This window comes from Salmo salar, chromosome ssa11 (genome assembly GCF_905237065.1).
Source record: "Salmo salar chromosome ssa11, Ssal_v3.1, whole genome shotgun sequence".
Classification (NCBI taxonomy): domain Eukaryota; kingdom Metazoa; phylum Chordata; class Actinopteri; order Salmoniformes; family Salmonidae; genus Salmo; species Salmo salar.
In genome coordinates this window covers 29521917-29530000 of record NC_059452.1, presented here as the reverse complement: position 1 = coordinate 29530000, position 8084 = coordinate 29521917, and positions in this window count along the sequence as shown.

Genomic DNA, 8084 nt, shown 5'->3' with positions numbered 1-8084 from the left:
ATTATTAACCATTAAAATGTATAATTTGACAATCAAAACCACCTCTTCTAAACACATCCTGGTATTGCCGTTAGAGACACAGTGACCCAGTTGGTGTAGTAACATTGTATTACGAAAATGTAGACTGAGTGAAAATACTGAACGCTTGCTGAAAGTGAGTATAGTGACATGGATAGGGTAAACTAATGACTATGCTGTTATCTCAAAGAGGAGACTTTTAATCCACACTCTTTTTCTACAAACCCATAATAGGATTATACATATCATTGTCTTTCTTTCTTTTAATGTTTTCAAGAAATAAACCAGGCTATAGCAACTAGCGGTCCAACTTGACCACATACATTACATTGCGCATTCCCTATACCATATATGTACATACATAGTGTATTTTTTATAGCAAAAACAATACATCGTTGCTCTAAAAATAGTTCTATGGTTTAAAGCCAACTGAGCTTACACAAGCATAGATCAATTGGCATGGGACAAGTCCATCTGACTGCTAGGAACATGTGTGAAGTCCACATGATGCAAAGTTGATTTTCTTGTTTCTTCTCAAGTACTTCTTAACTATTTGTATTTCAGAGGGCTCAGCCACCATTTAGCCTTATCCCAGTTGGGCCTACTAAATGGCCCCAATCGATGGCAGGTCAATAGCGTAGGCAAATCAATCACAGGGTTTTCTTCTCCAAATATTTAATTAAACATGGTGGCAAATAACTTGAGGATTTATTGTTTGATGCTAAGAGCATAAGTGATTTTCCTCTTCTGCTGTCCCACACGGGGCCTGACTGCTCTGCCGGTCAGGCAGGCTTAAAGGGACCTGGGGAATAGCATGCAGACACTTTTCCGATATATAATAATGTATATATACATGAATATACACTCTCCTGCCTGTGTTCCTAATCCTGTGTACTGGGCTGACTGGCAGAGAGAGTCATTTCATTAGGGGTCTGTGGGACGGGAAGCCAGGGTTGACTTGACAGGCTGGACGGCCTCTCTAATATATACTCTGATGTCTACCGTTTAACGCTTCAATCCCCTCAAATGCTCCCGATGAGCCATGTGCATACTGTTTCTTTTAAAGGCTGCTAATGTGCCCAGGTAGGTTTGTGATGACTTATACTAGTGAACTCTGAACTGATGATGACCAGGCTTTTTCTGTTGTTTTTTTGTTAGCTATTTTTACCATGATTTACGCCAACGGCACTATCAAATCTGTCATTTAAAGAGCAAGTTACTCCTCTTTTTCCGCCTTCTGAATTCTCAACCCCATAAGTATTGATTGGGCTATATAATCTAGCACCACCAGAGGCGATGGATTTAATTCCCTGGTAGGCTGGGGACAGCTAGGGGAGCGAGTGTCTGTCGGGGTGCTCATTGGGAGAATCTGACAGATTAGCAGCCGTTCACACGGGGCCGTGAAGTGGTCTGGGGGCCCTCAGAGGCAGATAAGAGAGGGGCGGGGACAGTGATGATGAGGCTGTATTGTTCTGTAAAAGGGGCATTTCTCCCTCCATATTCAGTGCAGCGGTTATGGAGTGTGTATTAAGGAGCTGGGAGAGTGTAATCATTATTGGTTGTGACTGCGCTGACCTGACAGCTGGGCCCAGTCTTGCTCCAGTGCTTGTTGTACAACAACAGACATGCAGTTTGAGCACACAGACACACACACACACACACACACGTAAAGTACACATATATATATATATATATATATATATATATATATATACAAGCACACACACGCAGACACACACACATATACATATCATATAAACACAGGGAGGGGGTGTTAACATTTGCTCTATTTCAAAAGTCAACTGCAAAATCTAAATCTAAAAACAATTACTGTTGGCTGCAAACAAAAGTGATGTGTATGAGCCAAAACTAGCATGCTGTGCTGCAACTAGCTCTCACAGTCTCACTTCAGAATTAGACGTTCATCCCTGTATCAAATTTCAAAGTGTTTAAAGTTAAATTAAGGGATTAACCCCTCATTTTTAAGGTTAGGGTTGACTTTAGGCGTTAACTCCGAAATCTTAAGGTTAGGTATTAACTCTGAATGGTTAAGGTAAGGGTTAAGGTTTGGGATAGGCTTAAAACTAAAATCTCAAAATGCAAGCTTTGGCACCAGAGGCAGATGATAACAACGCTCACTGTTGCCCCTAGTGGACGGTTTCCACATCATCTCCCAACATCCTCATACATGAATGGACGTCGAATAATGACTTGTATCACGGGTAACCTGGCTGGCTATGCTAGGGCTGCTGAATGGGCCAATCTGATAAAATGTCACTGATGCTTTGTTTCCTTGTTATGATTTAAACAGTGTTAGGTATGCCCAATTAGCTTTGTTTACATGGAAAATATAAATATAGTCTGGGTGGTACGTTGTCATTTCACTTTTTATAGCAAGAGCCTGTTATTGCTTCCATTCATAAGCCTACCATCTTTGTTGTCATCATAATAATGTCATGGCCTATTTCTGTATTTCAGATAATTATACGTGTACAGTTGTACACACACGCGCACACATACGCACTTTGTCATTCGCTACTTGGTATGATCTTGTTCATTAATAAGGTAATGTATTCTAGGTGAGTACATCCTTCTCAAAGCTGCCTGCTGAGGTTTAAGTGGTGGTGGTAAAGTCTTCTCTGACCTCACTCTGTCAGCATGCTGAGAAACTCAATTACACTGACTACATTGACAAGCTAGGCCTACCATAGCACAACTGCTAGGTCCTACACAATCATAACAGAACTGTTTGGCCTGCAGACACACCCAGAACCAGAATGCACCAATTTGTAAGTCGCTCCGGATAAGAGCGTCTGCTAAATGAGGTAAATGTAAATGCAAATGTAATAGGTCTACACAGCCCCACAACTATAACATAACTTCAGATGTAGGATCTTCATTTGATCACTCTTTTGATGCTGAGCATTTTTCTGCACAGCAGGGGATGCAAACTTGTAGTGAATTTGAGTTTTAAAAGGCTTCTGAAGTTTGTCATTTTGACTTTGAAATTCCAGACTTGATTTGCCCTAACGACAAATGTATCAACCCCTACAAAGATGTCCATTAATTATAATCCACATAATAATTCACATTTCCTATTGCTGCAGGATTATTTTCCTGTTGAAGCAAACTGGCTCAAATTAAGATTCTACATCTGTAATAGGTCTACACAGATCCAGAACCATAACAGAACTACTAGGTCTACATAGACCCAGAACCACAACAGAACTACTAGGCTTAGGCTTACAGTGTGGGGCCTACTGACCCGGCACCATAACAGAATTATGGACCTACAGACCCGGCACCATAACAGAACTCCTGGGTTTACAGACCCGGCACCATAACAGAACAAGTGGGCCTACAGACCCAGCACCATAACAGAACTGCTGGGCCTACAGACCCGGCGCAATAACAGAACTGCTGGGCCTACAGCTCCAGCAGTATAACAGATCTGCTGGGCTTACAGATCCAGCAGTATAACAGAACTGCTGGGCCTACAGATCCAGCAGTATAACAGGACTGCTGGGCCTACAGATCCAGCACCATAACAGAACTGCTGGGCCTACAGCTCCAGCAGTATAACAGAACTGCTGGGCTTACAGATCCAGCAGTATAACAGAACTGCTGGGCCTACAGATCCAGCAGTATAACAGGACTGCTGGGCCTACAGATCCAGCACCATAACAGAACTGCTGGGCCTACAGATCCAGCACCATAACAGAACTGCTGGGCCTACAGATCCAGCAGTATAACATAACTGCTGGGCCTACAGATCCAGCAGTATAACAGAACTGCTGGGCCTACAGACCCAGCACCATAACAGAACTGCTGGGCCTACAGATCCAGCAGTATAACAGAACTGCTGGGCCTACATATCCAGCAGTATAACAGAACTGCTGGGCCTACAGGTCCAGCAGTATAACAGAACTGCTGGGCCTACAGATCCAGCAGTATAACAGAACTGATGGTCCTACAGATCCAGCACCATAACAGAACTGCTGGGCCTACAGACCCGGCGCAATAACAGAACTGCTGGGCCTACAGACCCAGCACCATAACAGAACTGCTGGGCCTACAGCTCCAGCAGTATAACAGAACTGCTGGGCCTACAGATCCAGCAGTATAACAGAACTGCTGGGCCTACAGACCCAGCACCATAACAGAACTGCTGGGCCTACAGATCCAGCAGTATAACAGAACTGATGGTCCTACAGATCCAGCAGTATAACAGAACTGATGGTCCTACAGATCCAGCAGTATAACTGAACTGCTGGGCCTACAGATCCAGCAGTATAACAGAACTGCTGGGCCTACAGATCCAGCAGTATAACTGAACTGCTGGGCCTACAGATCCAGCAGTATAACTGAACTGCTGGGCCTACAGATCCAGCAGTATAACAGAACTGCTGGGCCTACAGGTCCAGCAGTATAACATAACTGCTGGGCCTACAGGTCCAGCAGTATAACAGAGTCTCCATGACTGTCAAGGAGCTAGCCTACACTCCTTGCCTTGTTAAATATAACAAACTCAAACCAGTTCTCCATTAAAACTGTTCCTTGAAAATACGCTACGTTTTGTAATTGCATCATTTGTTCTATGTTATTTTGATTATTGGTCACTGGTGAAAAGGAAAGAAAAGTGTGACAGTTTGTGGGCAAGCACAAATATTTATTTGGTTTTGGCGGCAAACATTTTATTTGTCATTCCAAACAATTTACTCTTCCATTCATGCATTTGTTGAGTAAAACTATAACTAGTAACTCAACATGTTTAAGAATGAACACTAAAGTAAGCTAAAGAAATGTAAATGCTTACTTTGTGTGTCCTCCTAATTGTATGTGTTCTTCATGCTTCCATGTCAGAGATTGTGACATCATGTTTCCATGTCAGAGATTGTGACATCATGTTTCCATGTCAGAGATTGTGACATCATGTTTCCATGTCAGAGATTGTGACATCATGTTTCCATGTCAGAGATTGTGGCATCATGCTTCCATGTCAGAGATTGTGACATCATGTTTCCATGTCAGAGATTGTGGCATCATGTTTCCATGTCAGAGATTGTGGCATCATGTTTCCATGTCAGAGATTGTGACATCATGTTTCCATGTCAGAGATTGTGGCATCATGCTTCCATGTCAGAGATTGTGACATCATGTTTCCATGTCAGAGATTGTGGCATCATGTTTCCATGTCAGAGATTGTGACATCATGTTTCCATGTCAGAGATTGTGGCATCATGTTTCCATGTCAGAGATTGTGGCATCATGTTTCCATGTCAGAGATTGTGGCATCATGCTTCCATGTCAGAGATTGTGGCATCATGTTTCCATGTCAGAGATTGTGACATCATGTTTCCATGTCAGAGATTGTGACATCATGTTTCCATGTCAGAGATTGTGACATCATGTTTCCATGTCAGAGATTGTGACAGGCAAACGTAGGTGAGTTTGACAGCATGATTTAATGGGGGAATCTGTGATTGCTACATCAAAAAAAATGTATGTATGATACCTATTGATTCTTGAACAATATAACTTCTAAATGCCTCATGAGCTCTGTTCAACTGTCTTACTCCATCAGAACCCAAAATATAACTTTGTTTTACTACTTTGTTTGTAAACAAAGTAAAATTGTAAACAAACACTGATAGCCTGAAAACATGGTAAAAACGAAAATGTTGATTTCATGGATGGTCAGCCCTTGCATCCATAGCTCTGTCTATGAATTTGAGAGAGGTTACATTTCTCCAGCCCCATCCCTCAGCTATTTATTTACCAAATCATTGTCAGGGGGACCACTTTGGTATTGTTTGAACTGCAGATTTCCCTTGTAAGGTTCATTACAAGAGACAGTCACTCAAGACTGTGTAGTAGGCCCCCTCCAGCCACCTCCTGCAGTGTCCAGGGCACCTGGCACATGAAGACGTCCTCTCCACCATGTTGGTACAGCTGCTGCTCCTCCAGCCCAGCCTCCAGCCCCAGACCAGCAACAACAGCTGGAAAGAGATGAGGCTTTGTCTGGCTCAGTATACCCGAGCTGTTAACAGGGGCAATCTGATATTAGTCTGGCCGCAGCACCCAGTCGAGGGGCCATGAAAGGGCACTGACTGCTGGTTTCATCTGATGGACGGACCAAGAAGAAGTGCCATAATAGGGACACAGAGAGGGGACTATGGAATTTGTATATGACCAGCCTGGAAATATAGCAGTGAGTTTAAGAGATCATGTTGATATGACTGGACTATAGCATACCGGGGTCGTATTCAGGATATGTAGGTTAGGGCAGAATACTGGAGGCATCTTGAGGCTACTACTCAGGTGGAGATCTTTATCTGGGGATGTCACCTCATCACTTCATTCATCCACCTCATCACTTCGCTGTGGAACCAAATGGAACCAAATAACAATGGGATTGATGGAATATTTCCAGGGGATACCTGTTGGTGAGTGACCCTTTTCATGTGTCTTCAAGTTGGTCCTCTGTCTTCAGGTTAGTCCTGAGGAGGGAACATGTTTGTGTTGGACCTGGCTCAGCATACCCTGAGGATATGCCAAGGAATGACCTCAAGTAAATCTTGGCTGTAGACATGGCAAAACCCTGAATTAGTCTACCTTTGGATTAGGGACAGACAGAGTAAAGATAAACATAAACATAGGTAGCAATGTAGCTTTGAATCAGCCTGGTGACTGTACCACATTGGCATATGATTTTCTCTCTGAGTGGCAGGTGAATCAGCCTGACCATCCTTTGTCACAGTTAATCAGCATAAGAGAATGTAGGCCTATATTAAGCAGGGTAAGTATTTATTACAGTATTACAGTTTAGTCCATGGGTGGGTCAGATATTATCATTGTCATTCTAATTTAATAACGTGGGTTATATTTTGGTCATGAGGTCAAGTTATGAGGTCAAGTGTCAAGCCTACATTTTAATCCATCATAAACCTTACTCAAAAGAAGGACAGATTATAGATATACATACAAATACCCCATATGACAATCATGACAAGCATTACTCTATTCAGTGAGAATAATCCCTAAATTGATTGAGCATCCTCCTATGTACCAAAGGGTCCTTCTGACAAGGATCTGGCTCTCTTTAGCCCCTCCCACTATGTCCCCTCTCTCTCTCTCTCTCTCTCTCTCTCTTTCTTTACTTTCCTCCCGCTGTCACTCCTGACTTGGCCTGGCAGCATGAAGACTAGCTTGCATTTTAATTCGGCCCTGAAGTTACTTATTTCATTATCGATCATCCTTAATGCTGAATCAATGTTCATCTTGTTATGTGGACCATACCCGTGTAATACAGTGATAGCGCGGCCCACAGTTACTCACTCCTTTCACAAAGTGACTTTACCGTAAAATCAATGCCTTGTGTTAGTGATACCGGGGAAACTGCAGCGGGATGGATAGTGAGTGGGCAGCCAGTAGGCAACCGGAGAAAAACACACCTGCAAATGCAATGTTATATAGGCTAAAAGGCAGGCACTCACATCACATAGTGCTAGTGAGGCGTCCAGTTGTATCACCTAGTGCGCGTTGCCAATTTCTGTTACTGGATATGATAATAGCTTGTAAGAATGGTGTCTATGAATGTTTGAAAGCTATTGTGGCAGGATTGATATTGATATTTATAGAATGAAAGTCTAGGCTACTGTCTGAAAAATCATACAATGTCAGATATGGAATGCATACCAATTGACGTTAGTGCAGAAGCTCTACGTCTCCTGTTATTGTAGTGTTGCAGTAGCTTATAGGCCTAAAGGGTAATAGTGGGTTTGATAGATTTAAAAACATAATATGAACAAAAACAAAAACGATTAGCCTACTAATAGACTACTATTATGCCTACTACTAATGTTAATAATATTGCAATAACATGATAACAATAGGCTACTTTGCGTACTTTACCCAATAAATGATATATAGGCCACAGAATTGTGGTGGTATGTGGGGGTTATATCATATTTTCATATCTGTGAATTTGAAACCACAATCCTGCAGAACTGCCAGGATTTCGCTGAGGACATGTGTTGGTAAATAACGACGAAATAAAGTGACCT